Below are 21471 nucleotides of genomic sequence, written 5' to 3'. Positions count from 1 at the left end.
ACCGTCCAAGGACATGCCTCCCCAGACCAGCACAGACCCCCCCACCAAGCTGGCCATGCCTGATGTTGCAGACAGGAAAACATTCTCCATGACATCTCCAGACTCATTCACATGGCTGTCTGTCACATGTGCTTAGTGTGAACCTGCTCTTATCTGTAAAGGGAACAGGGTGCCAATGGTAGAGCAGCTGATCTCTGGCGAGTGCCAGTAGAACCACACGGTCCAGCGCTGTGAGCCCACGTCCCAGTGGATGCCCACGACACTTTCACTTCAGGCGTATGCATGTTTCTAATGTGTTTTCGTCAATTAGCGACACTTAGAGGTGATGCATTGAAATTACAACTATTAAGATACCATTTACACACACACATTGTAATAAAGCCCGTATTGTGTAAAATAAAGTATAAATATATTTACTTTATTTATAAATAAAGTAAATATATATGCAAGGCAGACATCGTTTTTATGATTAAGCTACTCCTAAGCATGTTATAAATTATTAAACTGTAATCACCCAGTGTGAAATGGCAGCCAGGTTTTGGAAAGTTACACGGAACTTAAATTAATGCTGTTGCGCAGCACAACTTATATTGCTTGTAACTTTGGAACCGTTGTCTTCCTTACCAGTTAAGATCAGTAAGTAATCAAAAAAATAAAAGTTGTGTGAATAAGTAATGGCATGTTTTAGGCCACGCCCTTAAGAGTATATAAACTTGTTTGCGCTTGTTTGTCTTCGTCTTCGTCTTCTGCTTGAAGAGAAGTTTCCTCTGCATGAGTTAAGAAAATGTCATATCAGACAGATAGGACCTCTTCAGCCACAGGTAAATGCATAAAGAAAACTTGACCAGCCTGCATTTTATGTTTGTGAAAATTAAAAGTCTGAACTTGAAGGAATTACTTATAAATAATGTACAGAAGCTTATGGGAATTATATTTCTGCAATCTTTCTTAATCAAAATAAATTAAACCCATAGTGCTTATACTGCCTGTATTTTTCTTAGTTTTGTTCAGACTGTTACCAATAAGCTATAAGCGTATCGTCTAAAATGTCACAGGTACATCCACCTACTTTACTCTGTGTCATGCACTGATTGGTGTCCTATGATGAGATAATTGGTATATGCAAGGCAGATGCCGTTTTTATGATTAAGCTACTCCTAATCATGTTTTAAATTATTAAACTGTAATCACCCAGTGTGGCATGAGAGTCAGGTTTTGGAATGCTGTTCCAAACAGTGCGCAACACAAGTTTTAGTTCCTTGTAACTTTGGGGCGTAGTCTGCATACTCGTGAAGTCTTCTCCTTTGTTTGTCTTTTACCTTCATTCTATTTTTTCCTGATAGCGAAAATATTAAGACCTTAACATGTAAAAGCAAAACTGCAGACATATCAGTCACAAGCCTCTTCTGATGTGTGTAGTTTTGCTTTCGTTCCTACAGAGAGCTGCAGTACTGGAGCTTACCACAGTCTTGGAAGTCTGGTAAAGCCACCCAGAGAGCAGAGAAGTGAACGGGCCTGCTGTTCACAGCCATTTAACAAACCAGAAATGAAGGTAACAAGCTCAGAAGGAGAAGAAATCATATTTAAGCACAATGTGTTAAAGGTTTTATCAGGTTTTCCAGAAACCACGTTTGCATATTCGGAATTCTTTCTTTAATAACTTTAAGACAGTTTCAGTAAAAGTGGCAAAAAAAATGCTAATTCTCATTTCTGGCAAACAAAACAAATACCTACAACATTGTTTACACCAGGAATAGACATATTTTAAGTTGTAGACAACATGTTATTTTTTATTTTTTTGCAATTTCAATAGCTTTTCAAGACCACCAAACATTGCATTACACAAAGTGCATCCTAAAAAACAACCTACAACTCTTAACCTCTTAAGCAGTCCATCAGAAGTCCACAAAACAAGTTGTATTACACAAATTGCATCCTAAACAACAACCTATGGCTCAGACATTGGTATTTACATGTGCTGGTCATAAATTTTGAATATCTTGAAAAAGTGAATCAGTAATTCTATTCAAAATTTGAGACTTGTATTTTATACTCATTTATTGCACACAGACTGATATATTTCAGAAAATTAGAATACTGTGAAAAGGTCCAATATTGAAGACAATATTAAATAGCTAATTAACTTAAAACACCTGTGAAGGCTTTAAATGGTCTCTCAGTCTAGTTCTGTATGCAACACTATCATGGGGAAGACTGCTGACTTGACAGTTGTATAAAAGACGACCATTGACACCGTACACAAAATGTCATTGCCAGAGAGGCTGGTTGTTCACATACACTATCGTTCAAAAGTTTGGGGTCACCTAGACAATTTTGTGTTTTCCCTGAAATCTCATACTTTTATTTATCAAATGAGTTGCAAAATGAATAGAAATATAGTCCAGACACTGACAAGGTAGAAATAATGTTTTTTTTTATTATTTGAAATAATTTTCTACTTTAAACTTTGCTTTCGTCAAAGAATGCTCCCTTAGCAGCAATTACAGCATTGCAGACCTTTGGCATTCTAGCTGTTAATTTGCTGAGGTAATCTGGAGAAAGCTCACCCCATGCTTTCAGAAGCCGCTCCCACAAGTTTGATTGGGTTGATGGGCACTTTTTTCGTACCATACGGTCAAGATGCTCCCACAACAGCTCAATGGGGTTGAGATCTGGTGACTGCGCTGGCCACTCCATTACAGATAAAACACCAGCTGCCTGCTTCTTCTCTAAATAGTTTGTGCATAATTTGGAGGTGTGCTTTGGGTCATTGTCCTGTTGCAGGATGAAATTGGCTCCAATCAAGCGCTGTCCACAGGGTATGGCATGGTGTTGCAAAATGGAGTGATAGCCTTCCTTATTCAAAATCCCTTTTACCTTGTACAAATCTCCCACTTTACCAGCACCAAAGCAACCCCAGACCATCACAGTACCTCCACCATGTTTGACAGATGGTGTCAGGCACTCATCCAGCATCTTTTCAGTTGTTCTGCGTCTCACAAATGTTCGTCTGTGTGATCCAAACACCTCCAACTTTGATTCGTCTGTCCATAACACTTTTTTCCAATCTTCCTCTGTCCAATGTCTGTGTTCTTTTGCCCATATAAATCCTTTTCTTTTATTAGCCAGATATGGCTTTTTCTTTGCCACTCTGCCCTGAAGGCCAGCATCCCCGAGTCGCCTCTTCACTGTAGATGTTGACACTGGCGTTTTGCGGGTACTAATTAATGAAGCTGCTAGTTGAGGACCTGTGAGGCATCAATTTCTCAAACTTGACTCTTAATGTACTTGCCTTCTTGCTCAGGTGTGCAGCGGGGCCTTCCACTTCTCCTTCTACTCTGGTTAGAACCTGTCTGTGCTCTCCTCTGAAGGGAGTAGTACACACCATTGTAGGAAATCTTCAGTTTCTTGGCAATGTCTCGCATGGAATAGCCTTCATTTCTCAGAACAAGAATAGACTGTCGAGTTTCAATTGAAAGTTGTCTTTTTCTGGCCATTTTGTGAGTTTAATCGAACCAACAATTGTAATGCTCCAGATTCTCAACTAGCTTAAAGGAAGGTCAGTTTTATAGCTTCTCTAATCAGCAAATCTGTTTTCAGCTGTGCTAACCAACTTGCACAAGGGTTTTCAAGGATTTTCTAAATATCCAATAGCCTCCTTACACAGTTAGAAAACACAATGTACCATTAGAACACTGGAGTGATGGTTGCTGGAAATGGGTCTCCATACATCTATGTAGATATTGCATTAAAAACCAGATGTTAACAGCTAGAATAGTCATTTACCACATTAACAATGTATAGAGTGTATTTTTGATGCATTTATTGTTAGCTAAATTGAAAAAAAAAACTGCTTTTCTTTCAAAAATAAGAACATTTCTAAGTGACCCCAAACTTTTGAACGGTAGTGTAACTGTGTGTCCAAGCACATAAATTGAGAGATGAAGGGAAGGAAAAGATGTGGTAGAAAAAGGTATACCATAACCACACCCTGTAGAGGATCGCATTCCTTGTGTCGAGCCATTCCTGAACAAAAGACAGCGTCAGAGGCGTCTCGCCTGAGCTAAAGACAGAAAGGACTGGCCTGCTGCTGAGTGTTCCAAAGTTATGTTCTCTAATGAAAGTAAACTTTGACTTCCTTTGGAAATGAAGGTCCCAGAGTCTGGAGGAAGAGAGGAGAGGCACAGAATTCACGTAGCTTGAGGTCCAGTGTCAAGTTTCCACTGTCAGTGATGGTTTGGGGTGCCATGTCATCTGCTGGTGTTGGCAGAGTTGTATAGTAACGAAGTAGAACTACTTCGCTACTGTACTTAAGTACTAAAATGCTGTATCTGTACTTTACTGGAGTATTATTTTTTTCTCCTACTTCCTTTTTTTTTTTTTTTTTTTTTTTTTTTTTTTTTTTTTTTGGCCCACCTCCACCCCCCCATCTTTGGAGGACAACTTTGTTTTTATGTACAGATTTAAATGGCAATTATAACAATTCTGTATAATATATAGTGTAGTGATAACAATATGTAGTGATAACAGTATGCAAAGTGATAATTATTGGGGTTAGGTGGACCAAGAAAAGAGGGGGAGAGAAATAATAAAAAGGGAAAAGACAGAGGTAGGAGAAAAAAGGAGAAGAAAAAGAAAAGAAGAAAAAAAAAAATAATAATAATAATAAAAAAAAAAAAAAAAAAAAAAAAAAATTAATAATAATAAAATAATAATAATAATAATATTAATAAAATAAAACACGCAACCAGCTCAAATGACCACTGCAAAGAAGTACAGAAAGTAAACCAAATACATATAGTGCAGATGAGTGCGATGTATGGGTGTGTGTGAGTGTGTGTTTGTGTGCAACCTAGAAGTGCAACATAGGATAGATGTATGGAATGTACTTACCAGCAAGGGTGGGTAGCTGCGACAGCACTCCCCCAGAGGCCAGAGGCGGGCGGAGAGAGACCCGGGAACCCCACCCGCCCACGGCCCCCCACAGAGCGGTGGAGTACCAGAGCCGCACTTCCCAGAAACCCTCACCCGCCCGCCCCCGCAGGCGGGAGAGAGAGACCCCGGACAGCGCCCCACCAGTCAAGGAGCGCAGGTCCAGGGGAACCAGAGGGAACAGAGCGCCTCCCCCCCAGGATGCCCCCCCCCCCAGGGGCCAGCGGCAAAACCACGGCGCCACGCGCCCGGAAAGCCACCCACCACCCGGCAGGGCCCACCTCCCGCCGAGGAGCACCCGGCCGCCCCATATCACCACCGCCCAGGGGAGCGGGCCAACCGCCCCTACGCCGGGGGGCCAAGCCGGACACCGGAGCCCCAAGGCGCCCCCCCTCTGGAGTGGTGCAGTAGTCTCAGGGGAGTGTCCATGAGTGAACCGGGCACGACCAGCCCCGACCCAGAACCAGCTGTCCTCACCCACCTAACCAAACCCACCCTACATTCGCCCCTATACACCCCCACCATGTACACACCCACCCCCACACACACACACACACATACACTCAAATTCACCCTCACACCTCCAAACCTGGCCATATGTCCCCTCCCTCCAACACGCACTCATTCATCCACCCATTCAGAAACAAGAAGAAAACAAGGACAGAGACACACACTTATCCAGACTAGCACACCCTCTGCGGCAGGGGCAAATGGCTGGACCAGCAAGGACCAGTAGCGGTCCTAGGAAGCCACCAGCCCAGTCCCGTGCCAGCAACCCCCCCCCCGCCCCGGCAGGGAGCAGGAAGTGGGTGAAGGAAGGCCTTCCCACCCCTCCACCCCCAGTGTTGTGTGTAGGTGTTGGTGTATATGCATGTGTCGTAGTGTGTGATACTATGGTGCAGTACTCCTACTTCCACTTTTACTTCCCTACATATTTTCCATCAGTTTAATACTTTTACTCCGATATATTTTTTACGTGCTGTATAGTTACTCGTTACAATTATATACATGTTAGCTGGCGCTGTCACCGGGTCAAGCAATCAGGCTGTCTTATGAAAACTGCGCATGCTCCGGTCGCGTCTCGTTAACTCTGCTGCTGCCTTCACTGAACACTTGAGCTTCGTAATCTAGGTTCACTTGACACGCTGTTACTGCGGCAAGGGTCCGCGCGGCAAAAATGCCGCAATCGCGGTGGCTCCGCCCATGCGCGTTAACCACGCGCGCAGTCGCGTCGCGAGGTCGTGCACCTCTCGATTTTTGTGCGTGTGAAGTTACAAGGTGGAATTCATGCACTTGTATGGCACTTTGAAGGTCCATTTTCAGTATTTTCCAGCACCTTCAGCTTCATTTACATACAGTATTTATACAAATACACATATATTCGAAATTATTCCAAATAATTCGCTTTTTATCTCATTAAAAGAGAAGGTACCGTGTTTGGTAACAGCAGAAGAGCGCAGTAAGCACTAGTTAGGTTAGATATCTTAGCTAACTAACCTAATTATGTTCATGGCGTGCTGCAGAATTCACTTAACATTAGCTGGCAATAAAGGCGACGTGCTGACTAATCATGTGCCCATTTTATAGTGTAGTGTTTTTATAGGGTAAGGGCATTTATTGGGGGTAAACGCAGGGCAGTAAGCTCACCCTTAGAATCCGACGGACGGATTTTACGTCCAAAATACACCTCGTTTTCTCAGCTAAATTATGGCGAATTTGTACTTTTGCGTCAAACCTACAACGTAGCGGGACATAGGTTATCTGTTTTTTGTGTACGAAGTGTTAACCCCAGTTTTTTAAGTACATACAGAACACTTGTATTTGTGATCTTTGACATCTTTGATTTGTAAGTGATATATAAAAACAATTGATAATCAAACTTTGATGGCTTTCTTTAATTCAAAACACAATACTTGTACTTTTTACTTTCAGTACTTGAGTAATAAATTTTAGACTAAACTACTTGCAATACTCAAGTACAAAAATGCTGAATACTTCTGTACTTCTACTTAAGTAAAGTTTTTAAAGAACACTTCAACTTCTACTCAAGTAAATGTTTTGATAGAGTACTTTGATAGAGTACTTTACTCAAGTATGGGTCTCGAATACTTTATACAACACTGGGTGTTGGTTCAGTGCAGCCGTCTACCAGGAAGTTTTAGAACACTTCATGCTTCCTGCTGCTGACCAACTTTATGAAGATGCAGATTTCATTTTCCAACAGGACTTGGCACCTGCACACAGTGCCAATGCCACTAGACCGGTTTTATATTACTGTAACACTGCGGGTGTGGTTTAATCATGAGGTGGACACACATGCTGAGGAGAGAGATTGACATTCTTATTGGAGTTTTCACATTTAACCTTATTCAACATAGTTCTGTAAACTAACCAGGGAACAGAAACAAGGAACTTTTAACAAATACCTAATCAAACACACAAGACTACACATTAACATACAAACTCTCAGGCATCATACATGCAACATTCAAACTAGGAAGAACCATACACCAAAGGATTTACAACCGGTTAAGTAAAAGCACAAAACAGTAGTGATGTCAGACTCGAAACGCGGAATCAATTTGAATCGATTCATTTGAATCACGGTGTTCCGAAACACTGTTTCGAGTTCCGTATAAAAGGGGGAAAGTCACGTGACCGTTCCAAAAACGGGTTTCGTTACATCACGCAGTTTGGAGATGTGAATCTTTTTGCGCGTTTTAGTCAAGAGACCATATATATATAAGTGGACTGGACGACACGAGTGAAAAGTGAAGCCTCCGTGAGTCAGCTGCCCTCTAGTGGCTGGCTGCAGTACAACTTTTAACCCCGCCCATTCCCATGTAAGTGAACGGGCCGGACGAGAAACTTTGAATTTTTATTACAAGTAAAATAAGTTTTTTGAGCAATTATATTTTGTCAATTCTATAAGACCCCATTGCGTTAAGATCTCTCCCAGTGTTTTTCTCTACGATAAACTTATTTTATAGAAGTTATTAAGCGTTATTTAAAGGGTGTGGCGATAAGGTGATTGACAGTTAATTGCTGCGTTGGTTGACATCTAATACCAGACGCTCAAACGTGAACGCGCTCAACAGCAAAACTCTCGACAGCAAAACTCTCGACAGCAGTATTAAAACCTTTTACCTTTGTTTATTTTGTAAAACGTCAAAAGTGTCTATACTGGTGGGCGTATCCTAACGAATGTCGGGGCGGAGATACGGACTCTGGCGGAAATACTGTCCTGCCTACCGGTTCTAATGCGCATGCTCTGGCTCCAATTTTCATCTACTGCGCAAGCGCATCCAAGATGGTGGTGTCCGTGCGGCCATCTTGGTGGCTTCAAAAGTTCACAATGGGAGTCAACGGTGACGTACCGTCCATTAAATATACGGTCTCTGGTTTTAGTCCGCACTTAAGTTCAAGCAACTGGTCTGAGATCAGAATGTTTACTGATTACTTGTAATGTGGATCAGAGGTAAATAAACTAGATTTTTTTTTCGGCGTGAGATATCGGAAGTGTGGCGTGAGAGCATGTGAAAACGGTCAAATGTGTGCTCTATGCGTGAGAGTTGGGAACCCTGTCATATTAACAAGACAAGGCACAGCTGAAACGCATGATGAAGACGAACACCCATGCACACACACACATACAAGAACAGATGTAAACACGTAGGGGCGGTTCTGTGATTTCTAACTGGAAATTTATGTTTTCATAGACATGTATGTGTAACGTCTAACCCCTTTATCTTGCATCTAGCTGAAGGATCAAATACTTACGAAGATTTTCAAACATCTTCCTTTCAAAGTAAGCTCAATTTTGAATAAAAAAGTATATTTAAAAAGTGTTGAAAATGTCGTCAAAAATAAACTTTGCTTGTTTGCTTCTGTTCAGATTTTAAGTCTGAAAGAGTCAAATTTACCAGTTCTCCAAAAGGATCATCAGAAGGATGAACAAACAGATTTCTCCATAGAGGACTCCAGGTGTTTCCTCAGATACCTAGCAGCTGAACTGGACAGAATTGTTCAGGTAAATAGTAAAGATTACCAAGAAACCCCTTAAACTCTACACTGCTTCACTATAATGAACTATTAATTAAATTTAATTAATAATACTATTGTAGCGAGAGGATGCAAAAGCTATTGGTGATTGTGTTAGCCAATTATAACCTAGCACCCTGTAATTATGTTGATGCGCATAGCGCAACGTTTTGAAATTAGTTGAGACTCGTCGCAGGCTGCAGTACTGAACACTGTCGTAGTTCGGGTGCTGGAGCTAGACGGTCCATTATTGTGTATTTCTGCAATCAACCCTTCACTAAAGTAGTGTGAACCATACTCCCTTTGTCGTGTGAGTCCTTACCCACGCCACCTACTCACACTTCCACTAGAGAAGGAAGTTAGAAGCGTCTGTGCAGCGGGGAAGCTAGGTGAGCAGGCTACTAGCCCGACAGCTAACGTGGCTCGGACGCTAGTATAGTTGGAGGGAAGAGACAGAGAGAAAACACGACACTATTATCATTAATGAGCAATGCTATTAATGAAAATGAAATAATAATCTGACAAAATATTGACCAATCACATTGATCCTCAGCTTAGAGACGTCACCATAGTGTCTGGAGTGAGTGATGGTGAGATAAATGAAGAGGAGGGTTGTACTCTGATCCTGCAGTGGGTAGAGGAGCTGAGATCCACACAACAAACGAGTCAACAACAACCCATGAAGGTGAAGGACTGATGAAAAGACTATGAGTGCCTCTCAAGTTATTTTACTTCTGTCTTATTCCTTTTTGTACTTTCTCTTTGACTCAAAAGTAAAACCTGATGTGTATTAGCAGGTATCAGAAGAGCTAAAGGTTGGTACAGATCGACAAGCGTCCCAAAGATCAGATATGCAACAGAAATGTGCAGAGAAGCAACACAGATTAAATGATGGAAAAACAATCCTCTCTGATTGGATAAGGGAAATTAAAAGAGGTTCCCAGGTAAAACAATAATGCAATAGTAACATATTGTTTTCCTAGTATACACATATGTTACACCCAACTCTAACCTGCACACCACAACTGATTACAAACTTCTGGCAGTTTCTTAAGATTTTCACAATAAAATGGATGAAATAATCCTATATAAATATATGTGTGTGTGTTTATTTAGTTATTTTTCTTTCTCTAGGACTTCAATTGGCTGGATTTCACAGCCGAGCAACAAGCTGTGATTAAAGATCTGGTTAAGCAGTGGAAGAAAGGACAACTGACCAACATGCTGCCAGTCATGGACTTAATCATAAGAAACATCATGTTGGAAGACAAGTCAGAGGTACAGACCGTCACATGGGCCTAGAGCAAAGTGTGGGGCGCGCCCCACTAGTGAGCCGCATGGGTATTGCAGGTGGGGCGCAAGCAATTGGAAGAAATGAACCTTTTTAAGCCTGTCATTTTAATGCCTGTTCGTTTTGCATAAGCCCCGGATGTTTAAAATGTCAGCGGAACAGTGTGGACCAGGGATAGATTCGGCCCTTTAATGAATTTGTACCAGCCCCCGCGGTCAACAATTGCGGTTCGGCAAACCCCCACCCCCCACCCCCCCGTCAACAAATTACGTTCACCCGGGTGATATGGATGGGACAGGTGGGGCATGGAATTTTCCCTTCTTCTGAGGTGGGGAATGATAGAAAAAGTTTGAGAACCACTGGCCTAGAGGAACGTTCACTGTGAGGAACCAGACGACACATCTGTATAGAAGTATGATGCTGCTGTTCACATGACTTCTCTTTATCTCTCCAGGAGTCCCTCCTTAAACTGTGGTTTAAGACTGAACAGAGGTTTAAAAAAGCAGGTAGGATTACAATAAGTATTGTATTTATGTGAGGTATTCAAAACTAATTTGTGTATGCAGATATCTTAAATGTTGAAGTTTGAACTAGTGGTATTAAAGCACCGTGGAGTTCACAACTTTAGAATATTTTCTTTGTGACTTTAATGTAAAATAATGTAAATTCCTTTCCAGGTGACATGCATGTCCCAGCTCCAGGTCAGTTCATGCTCTTTGACAGACATCTGTGTATTCTGATGAGACTGATGTTAAAAAGAAATACAAACAAACAAATAAATATTCTTTATTTTTCAGCATGGAAGTGGATTATGAAGTCATCAGGTAGGACATCAGGATATATCACCAAGCACACAAATTATAACTAAACGAGATCCTGAATTTCATTAGTATTCAAATGACCACTTCCTGGTTTGGCTAGGGTATCTTGTGTTTTACCTCATCTTCTGTATTTATTCTGAAATTCTAGCGCCTCAATCTTAACACTACCTTTTGCTGTTATTTTCATAGTTTTTTGTTTTTTTATTTCTAGATCAAGTCATTCTAGATCCAAGCACAGCAAACCCAACTTTGGTGGTGTCTCAGGATGGGCGTTCTGTGAGAACCAAGACCCATGCAGAGTCTGAACCATGGCAGTGGCACCAATGAACACCTCATCAGTATGATGGTTGGCCATGTGTCCAAGCCAAAAAGGGCTACATCACAGGCAGACATTACTGGGAGGTGGATGTAACTGGGAAATGTGATTGGAGGTTGGGTATAGTGCAGGAGTCAGCTCCACGACGTGGCTTCATTAATTTGAACACAACAACAGGGTACTGGACTCTGCGTCTGCAGCTAGGATCTCTGATGGCTCTGACTGATCCAGTCACCAAACTCAATCAGGCCACGCCCTCTAAGATAGGAATGTATCTAGATATAGAGAAAGGCCAGCTTTCATTCTACGACACAGTGAAAAGGAAAAATATTTTCACATTTAAAACAGACTTCAGTAAGTGTGGGAGAATCTACCCTGTGTTTGGTACAGTGGAGACAAACAGATCACTGAAGATCATATAAGTCTCAGTTTGTAACGTGGCTTGCGCCACGGAGCGAGGAGGCGGACACAATCGCTGAGAAGAGCGAGATTTATTGAAGGGAATACCATAATCGTCGTCAGAAAGCCAGGCAGGGTCCATAACGGGAGGGCAGTCAGTAAAACAGGCGTACACGGGCATATTGAACACGAGGGAACACAAGAACAAACAGGAAACCAAAAGACGGGAACAATAAACGGTCAGGTATGGCAATGAACATAGAACCAGCTAACATCCACATGAATCAAACAAAATACCAGACAAAGGACAAGGGAGACTCAGGGGCTTAAATACAATGACATTAAACAAGGGGCAGGTGACGGTAATGACAAGGGGCGTGGGAACTAACGAGTTAATCACAGAGACAAACGAGCGGGGGGGGTAAACAGGTATGGAACACAGACACGAGGGGTTCGGAGTGACAGCTAACGGAGGGGGACACGGTCATACGTGACAGTACTCCCCCTCAAGGCGTGCCACTCCGGGGCACGCAAGGGCAGACAGGGCAGGGGACCACGGGACACAGGACAGACCGGAGGAACAGACCAGGACAAAACAGGACAAGGGACCTGGGGCATGGCAGGGACCGGAGACAGGGGAGCAAAGACTGGCCAAGGGCCGGGTCGGGGCACGGTAGTACAGGCAGGGCCAGGGGGAGACACGGGAGCAGGGCCGGACGGGACAGGGCCGGGAGTAGACACGGGAGTGGGGCCAGGGAACAGGGTGGAGGCAAACACAGAGGCAAAGACACCATGGACTACGGAGACAGGCACAGGCACAAGGTGGGTTACAACTTGGGGAACAGACATGGGGACAGGGACAGAGAGGACACCACGGGAAACCGACACGGGAACAGGAACACAGATCTTGACAGACACAACCACGGGGACAGGGACCAAAACAAAACCAGGGACGGGACCAGGGAGCAAGGGGAACACGGGCAACGGAACATAGGAGGCACAGGGCGGAGCTGGGGGCACACGAAGTCCATGCCCAACAGAGGGCAGCACAGTCTCAGAGGGGACAGGCGGGGTCCGCTGGCGGGCAGCGGGAACAGGCGGGGTCCGCTGGCGGGCAGCGGGAACAAGCGGGTCCGGCAGGCGGGCAGCGGGAACAAGCGGGTCCGGCAGGCGGGCAGCGGGAACAGGCGGGGCCGGCAGGCGGGCAGCGGGAACAGGCGGGTCCGGCAGGCGGGCAGCGGGAACAGGCGGGGCCGGCAGGCGGGCAGCGGGAACAGGCGGGGCCGGCAGGCGGGCAGCGGGAACAGGAGCCGGCGTGGATGAGACGTCCTCGGGGGGCGGAACCACCGGGCTGACGTCCTCGGGGGGCGGAACCACCGGGCTGACGTCCTCGGGGGGCGGGACCGCCTTACTGACGTCCTCGGGGGGCGGGACCGCCTTACTGACGTCACCGGGGGGCGGGACCGCCTTACTGACGTCACCGGGGGGCGGGACCGCCTTACTGACGTCACCGGGGGTCCGAGCCGGCCACTCCTGGGTTGAGTGGCCACTACTCCCCCCCAAAAAATTCTTGGGCGTCTCTAGGGGAGAGGCTGGCAGGATCGAAGGAGGGAGGAGCTCCTCAGGGTAGGCGACGACCTCATGCGTTGTGGCCGCGGGGCTCTGGACCGGGGGCGTGGTCTTCCTCCTTCCCCGGTCTGGTTTGCGCCTGGAAGAACATACAGACACAACTGCTTCTCGGTGGCTTTCATTGTGACTTCGCCTCGTCGGAGGTATCGGGAGCTCACAATGGCTTTTGAAAGCCAACCGAGAGCCAAGCCAACGCTCGTCTGCACATTCATTCCGTCTGCCCGAATCTCGCGCTACAGGCTGCTCCTCCCTGTAGCGTGTGTCGAGTCGGGCAGACACGTAGCGCTTATCAGGGAGCTCGTCGCTAAAGCTAGAAACCGAAAGTGATTTCGCTTTGTTTTTGCAGCGACGAGACTCCCCTGTACCCACAGCGCAAGGGGAATTCCTGTCTCTGGTTCGTTCACGCTGTAATACCGGAGAGTCGAACCGAATTAAACCAGCCAACATCTCATTACAGCGATTGAACTTACCAGAGTCTCGCTCTCTCGCTGTGTCCTTGTGGGGTCTGGTATTATGTAACGTGGCTTGCGCCACGGAGCGAGGAGGCGGACACAATCGCTGAGAAGAGCGAGATTTATTGAAGGGAATACCATAATCGTCGTCAGAAAGCCAGGCAGGGTCCATAACGGGAGGGCAGTCAGTAAAACAGGCGTACACGGGCATACTGAACACGAGGGAACACAAGAACAAACAGGAAACCAAAAGACGGGAACAATAAACGGTCAGGTATAGCAATGAACATAGAACCAGCTAACATCCACATGAATCAAACAAAATACCAGACAAAGGACAAGGGAGACTCAGGGGCTTAAATACAATGACATTAAACAAGGGGCAGGTGACGGTAATGACAAGGGGCGTGGGAACTAACGAGGTAATCACAGAAACAAACGAGCGGGGCGGGGTAAACAGGTACGGAACACAGACACGAGGAGTTCGGAGTGACAGCTAACGGAGGGGGACACGGTCATACGTGACAGTGTTTCATGTTTCACCATCACTTTCATTACAACAATAGAACACTATTCTAGCCTTGGCTACGCAGCTTTTTGATATATAGTCATGTGTTCATCACATTATATAGCTCAGTCTAATTGTATTAGAACATGATGCACAATACACACTTTTAATATAAAGCACTTTACTTGCATTATGATATTAAAGGAGCAACAAATTATGTTTCCATTGTCTTTGTGTGGCAGAGTGAGATTTTTGGGGCAATCCCACTAATTCCCTCCCTAATTGTAAATTGCGGTGGAGCCGTGTGAGTGGCAGGGAAGGTGTATCCTGGTGTTATAAATAGCGGGGGTGTGGTTACTGGGGCAGACTCCGTTCTGTCGCCCTGCTTCTCCAGCACCTTTAGTGGTGCCAAGTTATTGTTGTTGGGCCTGGCTTCCTTTGGTGGACCAGCTTAATACCGTCAAGTTCGGTGGGCGCGTCATGAGAATTACTGTGCTGATATCGATCTACTACGGGTGGGCAGTTGCTATATGCCCTTTGAGAACAACCTGGTTAGTCATCACGCTGTTCTGAAGAATTCGCAGTGGCTGTCGGAGCAATGAGCGGATTCCAGTCATAAGGGGGAAAGAAGACAACAGCATTATAGATTTTCGCCCAAAAATAGAGTTTGCTGCGTGCGTGGTTCCAGTAGCCGGCAGTGCTGCTGATTTGTTTTTGTTTTGTTCTGTTCTGTTTTGTTTTGGTTTGTTCTGTTTCGTTTTGTTTTGTGCTGTATTGTTTGTGTTTGGGGGGCGTTCGTGATTCACGTTGTCAGAGTGATTGTTGTGTGTTTTCTATTTGTTTTCCGAATACGTTTTTAGGCTCAATTTGGCGGCGACCTTTTTCTTAGTTTTACATGTTTGATGTGGTGGAGTGAGTGATTTTTATTTCTTTTCCCGTTTGCAGTGATTTGTGGTGTGATGTCTTTCGTGGTTTCTTTAATTGGTGTTGCCGAACTGCGCTGCAAAGCGTTTATGTGTAGTGTTTGAGAAGAGTGTTGTGTTGGTGTGCGCGGGTTTGGTAGCGTGGAGTATTGAGTGTGAAGTGTGGTCATGGTGAGCGTATAGTATAAAGGTGATCCCCTAGCTCCCCTCTTAATTACCAAGGCCGCAGCCCTGTTCCCTCTTGTTTTACTTGTCATTGTGAGTCTGTGCAAATTATATATTTTTATATGATCTATAAAGAGTTGATCAAATTGTATTTTTATATTAAAGAAATAATTGGAACTACATCTCTGGTCCAGTGGTCTTGAACTTGTGTGTCCTTTTTCTTTAATGGTCTTATTTTGTGCTGAGGCTTTCATTTGCCCCAGTGTAATTCCTTGGGGTGAAACTCCCCTAGGTGGCGTAGTCGTGCATTTTTCCTTTTTTTGGGTTTTTGTTAGTCCTGCTCGCCACATTTTCATTATGAAACAACCACTTTACTAACACCTAGTGGCCTGAAACATATCTATTCTCAAGTGATGGACATTCTATCTGCTGTATTATAAGTTCTTGTTTGTCTCAAAGTCTGGAGTGTTACAGCGTTTTACAATAAAAATTCATTTGTTGATTGAGTTCAAATGTTTGTATTCTGATTCTGCTTGTAGTGACAGACCTTAGTAGAAAACAAGTACAACATGAAGCATCAGCTAATGTTCAGATCGCAGGGTTACAGATGACACCATTACTCACTGTTCTTACCAGAGGTGGAAGAGTACTGAAAAATTTTAATTGAGTAAAAGTATCTTTACTTTGCCTAATTTACAAGTTACTTAGTTACTTTCAGTTATTTCATGTAAAAAAAGGATGTCATGAATCAAATTCAGCACAAGTTGTTTTAATCTATTTCAAAGTGTATTTAAGTGCACATCCACACTTGCAAAAGATCAGCTGGGCTCAGGAACATACTGAACGTACACACCGTGTCAAAACCAAGAGAGTAGTAGACCCAAGTGCCGACAAAACGCAAAGAGCAAAATGTGTGCATGCGTCCACACACACACACATAAGCAGCAAAACTAATCACACGAGACACTGAATAAACTCAACGCGTAGAAAATAAACTCAACCGCAAAACACACGGGAGAAAATGCAACAGAAAAGACGCGAACTTAGGACGGCAGGGGAAGTAACTTGCAACAGGCAGAATGCCGCAACGAAACAAAAACCTTTCCCAAAATAAATGAAGAATGGATAGGAAGAGATGAAGCAGGGGAAAACTTGAGGTAGGCTAGTAAGCAGTGCAGGAGATAGTTACTCGAATAAGTAGTAGAAAAGCAAGAGAGATAAGAAAGAGCATAAGGTGACGAGACACCTAAACACCAGAAACACAACCAGAGATCACAGAGAAAGAGCTGAGAACGTGAAGGCGAGTCAAAACGATCCATTTCACTAAGCTTCCTTAAGAAGCCATAGAGACAGCTAAAATGGTTCACTGCTGATTGCATCTGGAGAGTCTAGGACTGACTCGGGTGCCTCCAGTGTTGTTAGGAGGAGCGGCAACTGAGTCAGCCCTGACAACACAATTGACTTTCCCAAAATAAATGAAGGGAAAGGGACACAGAATTTTACATTTCTGCCCACATTTAATTTTTCACCATCAATATTTTTTTACTCAGTAACGTGAGGGGGTTCAAATGTAACAAAGTAAAACTACTTACAAATTACTCATAACTACATATTACTCATAAAATTACTCATAAAAAGTACTCAGTTACAGTAATGTGAGTAAATGTAATTCGTTACTTTCCACCCCTGTGCTCTCAGCAGGCAGAGACAAACACCTTGTGCAGAACTAGCTGTACTTGTTCAGCATGTCTAACTGGACTCAGTAAAGTTTGCAAGGTTGCAAAGAGGAAGTGATCGAGAAGCAGGGTGTTTCAGATACAGGTTATTCGTCAGCTGATGGAAATGTCTGTGTGGACATCCTAATGAAATCATAAATTATGTCTCTGTGTTTTGCCCTTTCAAAGAGTGGACGAAGTGACAATCTAGACAAGAATTTGAGAATTTGAGATGACAAAGCCTCCTAGGAATAAAGCAGTTACTTCCTACATGTGAAACAGTATATTACACTTAAACACTTCAGAATCCTCCACCAAAGTGCTAAACCCACGTCCCTTTTTCAGGATCTTCAACAGACGAGAGAAAAACAATCACAGACGTGCTCCACAAGACAGCGCTGGTAGTGCTGCTGTTCCTACCCACACACAGGAGCAGATCCCAGACCTGCTGCTGGCCCGATGCCCTTCTAACATGCTGTACAGTTCACCTTGTGTAAGGGTCCGTGTCCTGGTCCTGTCTGGGCACAAACGTTCATCTGTACACACATAATCTGTACATGGAATTTTGAATCTGGATGTAGGAACTGGATCTACTGGCCACAAAAAAGTGAACCGAGTGATCTTGAAAAGTGAAATGCACATCAGATCAAGAGCATGCCAATACAAAGAGATTAGATTAGATTAGATTAAAGAGAATGTGTAAGAGTGATGGCAGAATAAATTAGTAAACAAACAACAAATTGTCCAATGAATTATAAAAAATAAGCTATGCAGGACAATACACAATAAAATGGAGGAACATTATTTTTTATGTTTAACGCTGTCTAAAGCGAATTAAGCTGTAGGCCTACACAGTAAAATGTGTCATCTGCATACGAACTAAAGTCTGTACAGTAAAGTGAGTGGAGCAGGGATCAAGATCAAGTGTAGCACTCTAGTTTAAGTTTAAGCTTTAACGTTAAATAGTATTTCTGCAGTGTGTATGCTAAATGGGTAAAACCAAACCGATCTCTGATTTACATTCATGACTAACTACGGGTTGTTACACGTGCATTTAAAGCTGTCAATGAGCAGCTTTGACATCTAAGAATTGTATTCAGATCTAATAGTCTATTCACAATGTTAGCTAACATTAAAATGTTAACGTACTGCATTCGAACATCCCTGTGATTGCTGCAGCAGATGAACCCAGCCTGCTTGCCACACACCTTCATGCGTATGTTATACGTGTTATAGGAGAGATTTTTCCATGTTACAGCCTACGTGTTATAGGAGAGATTTTTCCATGTTATAGCCTACGTGTTATAGGAGAGATGTTTCCATGTTATAGCCTACGTATTAGGAGAGATTTTTCCACGTTATAGCCTAGCCTACGTGTTATAGGAGAGATGTTTCCATGTGATACGTGTTATAGGAGAGATGTTTCCATGTTATAGCCTACGTGTTATAGGAGAGATTTTTCCATGTTACAGCCTACGTGTTATAGGAGAGATGTTTCCATGTTATACGTGTTATAGGAGAGATGTTTCCATGTTATACGTGTTATAGGAGAGATGTTTCCATAATACGTGTTATAGGAGAGATGATTATTCTGCAGCCATGTGACGCAGCCTGAGGTGAAGGATGATTCAAAGGAATTCAGTCGGCTCCAAGGTAGTAATTCATCAGTTCTAATTGGCAGAGCCTATGAACAGGTATTTTACCTCACTACATTTATTTAAACCTCAGGGTTGTTACGACTTCGTCCCGGTAGGACAGAAGCCCAATACCCCCCTCCCCCATAATCCAAAAGACTCACACATTTCTACGTCTCTGACTACTCACAATACACCCCCCCCACACACACACACATACACACACACACACACACACACACACACCACCACCACCACCACGTCTAAGACACACAGAAGAGTCAAGCCACATAAATGTGTACACATGATTCCAAGCAGCAGTTAGAAAGTCGGTATAAACTCGTCAAAAAGGGCTTAAGACACAGAATCAACTGATCAAGAGCACAAAATGAAATGAACTGAAACCACAACACGTGTCACCGCGGGAGCAGCACTCTCGGCACTGCTGATATGCTGATAAACGCGTCCACAATCCCATCCAGCAGTGCTGGTGGATGATGTCATCATGCTCTTTAAAAATAAGATCATCAGTGGAATGCGGATGTTGGAACCAGGACAGACACATGACTAACTACGGGTTGTTACACGTGCATTTAAAGCTGTCAATGAGCAGCTTTGACATCTAAGAATTGTATTCAGATCTAATAGTCTATTCACAATGTTAGCTAACATTAAAATGTTACCGTACTGCATTCGAACATCCTTGTGATTGCTGCAGCAGATGAACCCAGCCTGCTTGCCACACACCTTCATGCGTATGTTATACGTGTTATAGGAGAGATTTTTCCATGTTACAACCTACGTGTTATAGGAGAGATTTTTCCATGTTATAGCCTACGTGTTATAGGAGAGATGTTTCCATGTTATAGCCTACGTATTAGGAGATATTTTTCCACGTTATAGCCTAGCCTACGTGTTATAGGAGAGATGTTTCCATGTGATACGTGTTATAGGAGAGATGTTTCCATGTTATAGCCTACGTGTTATAGGAGAGATTTTTCCATGTTACAGCCTACGTGTTATAGGAGAGATGTTTCCATGTTATACGTGTTATAGGAGAGATGTTTCCATAATACGTGTTATAGGAGAGATGTTTCCGGTTTTAGCGCGGAGCGATGATTATTCTGCAGCCATGTGACGCAGCCTGAGGTGAAGGATGGTTCAAAGGAGTTCAGACGGCTCCAAGGTAGTAATTCATCAGTTCTAATTGGCAGAGCCTAGGAACAGGTATTTTACTTCACTACATTTATTTAAACCTCAGGGTTGTTACGACTTCGTCCCGGTAGGACAGAAGCCCAATACCCCCCTCCCCCATAATCCAAAAGACTCACACATTTCTACGTCTCTGACTACTCACAATACACCCCCCCACACACACACACATACACACACACACACACACACACACACACACACACACACACACACACACACACACACACACACACCACCACCACCACCACGTCTAAGACACACAGAAGAGTCAAGCCACATAAATGTGTACACATGATTCCAAGCAGCAGTCAGAAAGTCGGTATAAACTCGTCAAAAAGGGCTTAAGACACAGAATCAACTGATCAAGAGCACAAAATGAAATGAACTGAAACCACAACACGTGTCACCGCGGGAGCAGCACTCTCGGCACTGCTGATATGCTGATAAACGCGTCCACAATCCCATCCAGCAGTGCTGGTGGATGATGTCATCATGGACTTTAAAAATGAGATCATCAGTGGAATGCGGATGTTGGAACCAGGACAGACACATAACAGAGTTTCAGCTGCTTAACATTATTAAGCATGTAGCTACCTGAAAAAGAGCACATGAACAGTGTTGATATATTGACAGTGCTTAGCAGACTGGAACACATTCAGCTCCAAAAGCCAAAGTACTGTATAACTGAATCACACATATACAGTACTATTACCATACGTGACGCCGTCAGCAAAAAAAAAAAAAACGAAAATCAGCAAACTCAAAGACTGGCCACTAGAGGGAAGTGTTGGATCATTCACTATTTCACTTCCTTACTTTCTGACCTAAAACAACACAGTTACCGTTACTAAACTCTGGGACTCTCTACCAGATAACCTTCAGGGTTTTTGGTGATTGAAATACATTCGAGAAGACAAACCTTTTTATTCTGTGAGGACTTCATTTACATTGCTTTTATTTTATCTGCTCTCAGCTTTGTTTAAGCTTTTACTAAATTTCTAGTTTGCTTTTAAAATAGTATATTTTATTTGTAATTATATAATCTTTTGTTTGCTGTATTTTTTATATTATATGTACTTTTTATTTGATCTTTTTTCATTTTTCTAAAGCATGTTTAGAACCCGTCAACCTGGTATGCCATCTAAAATCATCACCTTTCATTTGAGTTCTGTTGGTGCTGATGTGTGGTTCTGTCAGGATGCACCGTATTGTGTGTGTGCCAATGGAAAAGAAATTCCTCAGTACTTGTGAGCATGACTTAAAGCAATGTTATTTCCCTCTGATGCAATTTGTGGTGTATTTTCTAGGTTCAGCCTATCGGTTGGTTTGTGTTGTTTCACTGTAACTGTATAGCTAGCTGTGTGGGAACGCAAACGGAGACATGGACATAAAGTCCTGCAGCATCATGAAGGTCATCGTCCAGGACGAAA

At 43.5% G+C, this 21471-nt stretch overlaps 1 protein-coding gene and 1 pseudogene across 2 annotated transcripts in view; both read left to right on the top strand.

Annotated features, from left to right (window-relative positions):
- The window catches only part of LOC143511766 (uncharacterized), a 44784-nt gene extending 28794 nt beyond the window's left edge, over positions 1-15990 (top strand). Inside the window, exon 12 of the mRNA XM_077001394.1 lies at positions 14424-15990. The gene's annotated coding sequence lies outside the window, so the exon portion shown is untranslated. The remainder of the gene's footprint in view (positions 1-14423) is intronic.
- LOC143511765 (uncharacterized) lies at positions 718-15990 on the top strand (annotated as a pseudogene). The gene is made up of 11 exons (XR_013130253.1): positions 718-821; positions 1440-1552; positions 8693-8740; positions 8828-8962; positions 9527-9658; positions 9771-9917; positions 10108-10251; positions 10719-10770; positions 10942-10965; positions 11062-11088; positions 11297-15990. The product of XR_013130253.1 is annotated as an uncharacterized LOC143511765 (transcript).
- Positions 15991-21471: the final 5481 nt, after the last annotated feature.

The sequence above is a fragment of the Brachyhypopomus gauderio genome, chromosome 4, assembly GCF_052324685.1.
Source record: "Brachyhypopomus gauderio isolate BG-103 chromosome 4, BGAUD_0.2, whole genome shotgun sequence".
Classification (NCBI taxonomy): Eukaryota; Metazoa; Chordata; class Actinopteri; order Gymnotiformes; family Hypopomidae; genus Brachyhypopomus; species Brachyhypopomus gauderio.
The sequence above is the reverse complement of the archived record's forward strand: the minus strand, read 5'-3'. Positions and strand labels throughout refer to the sequence as shown.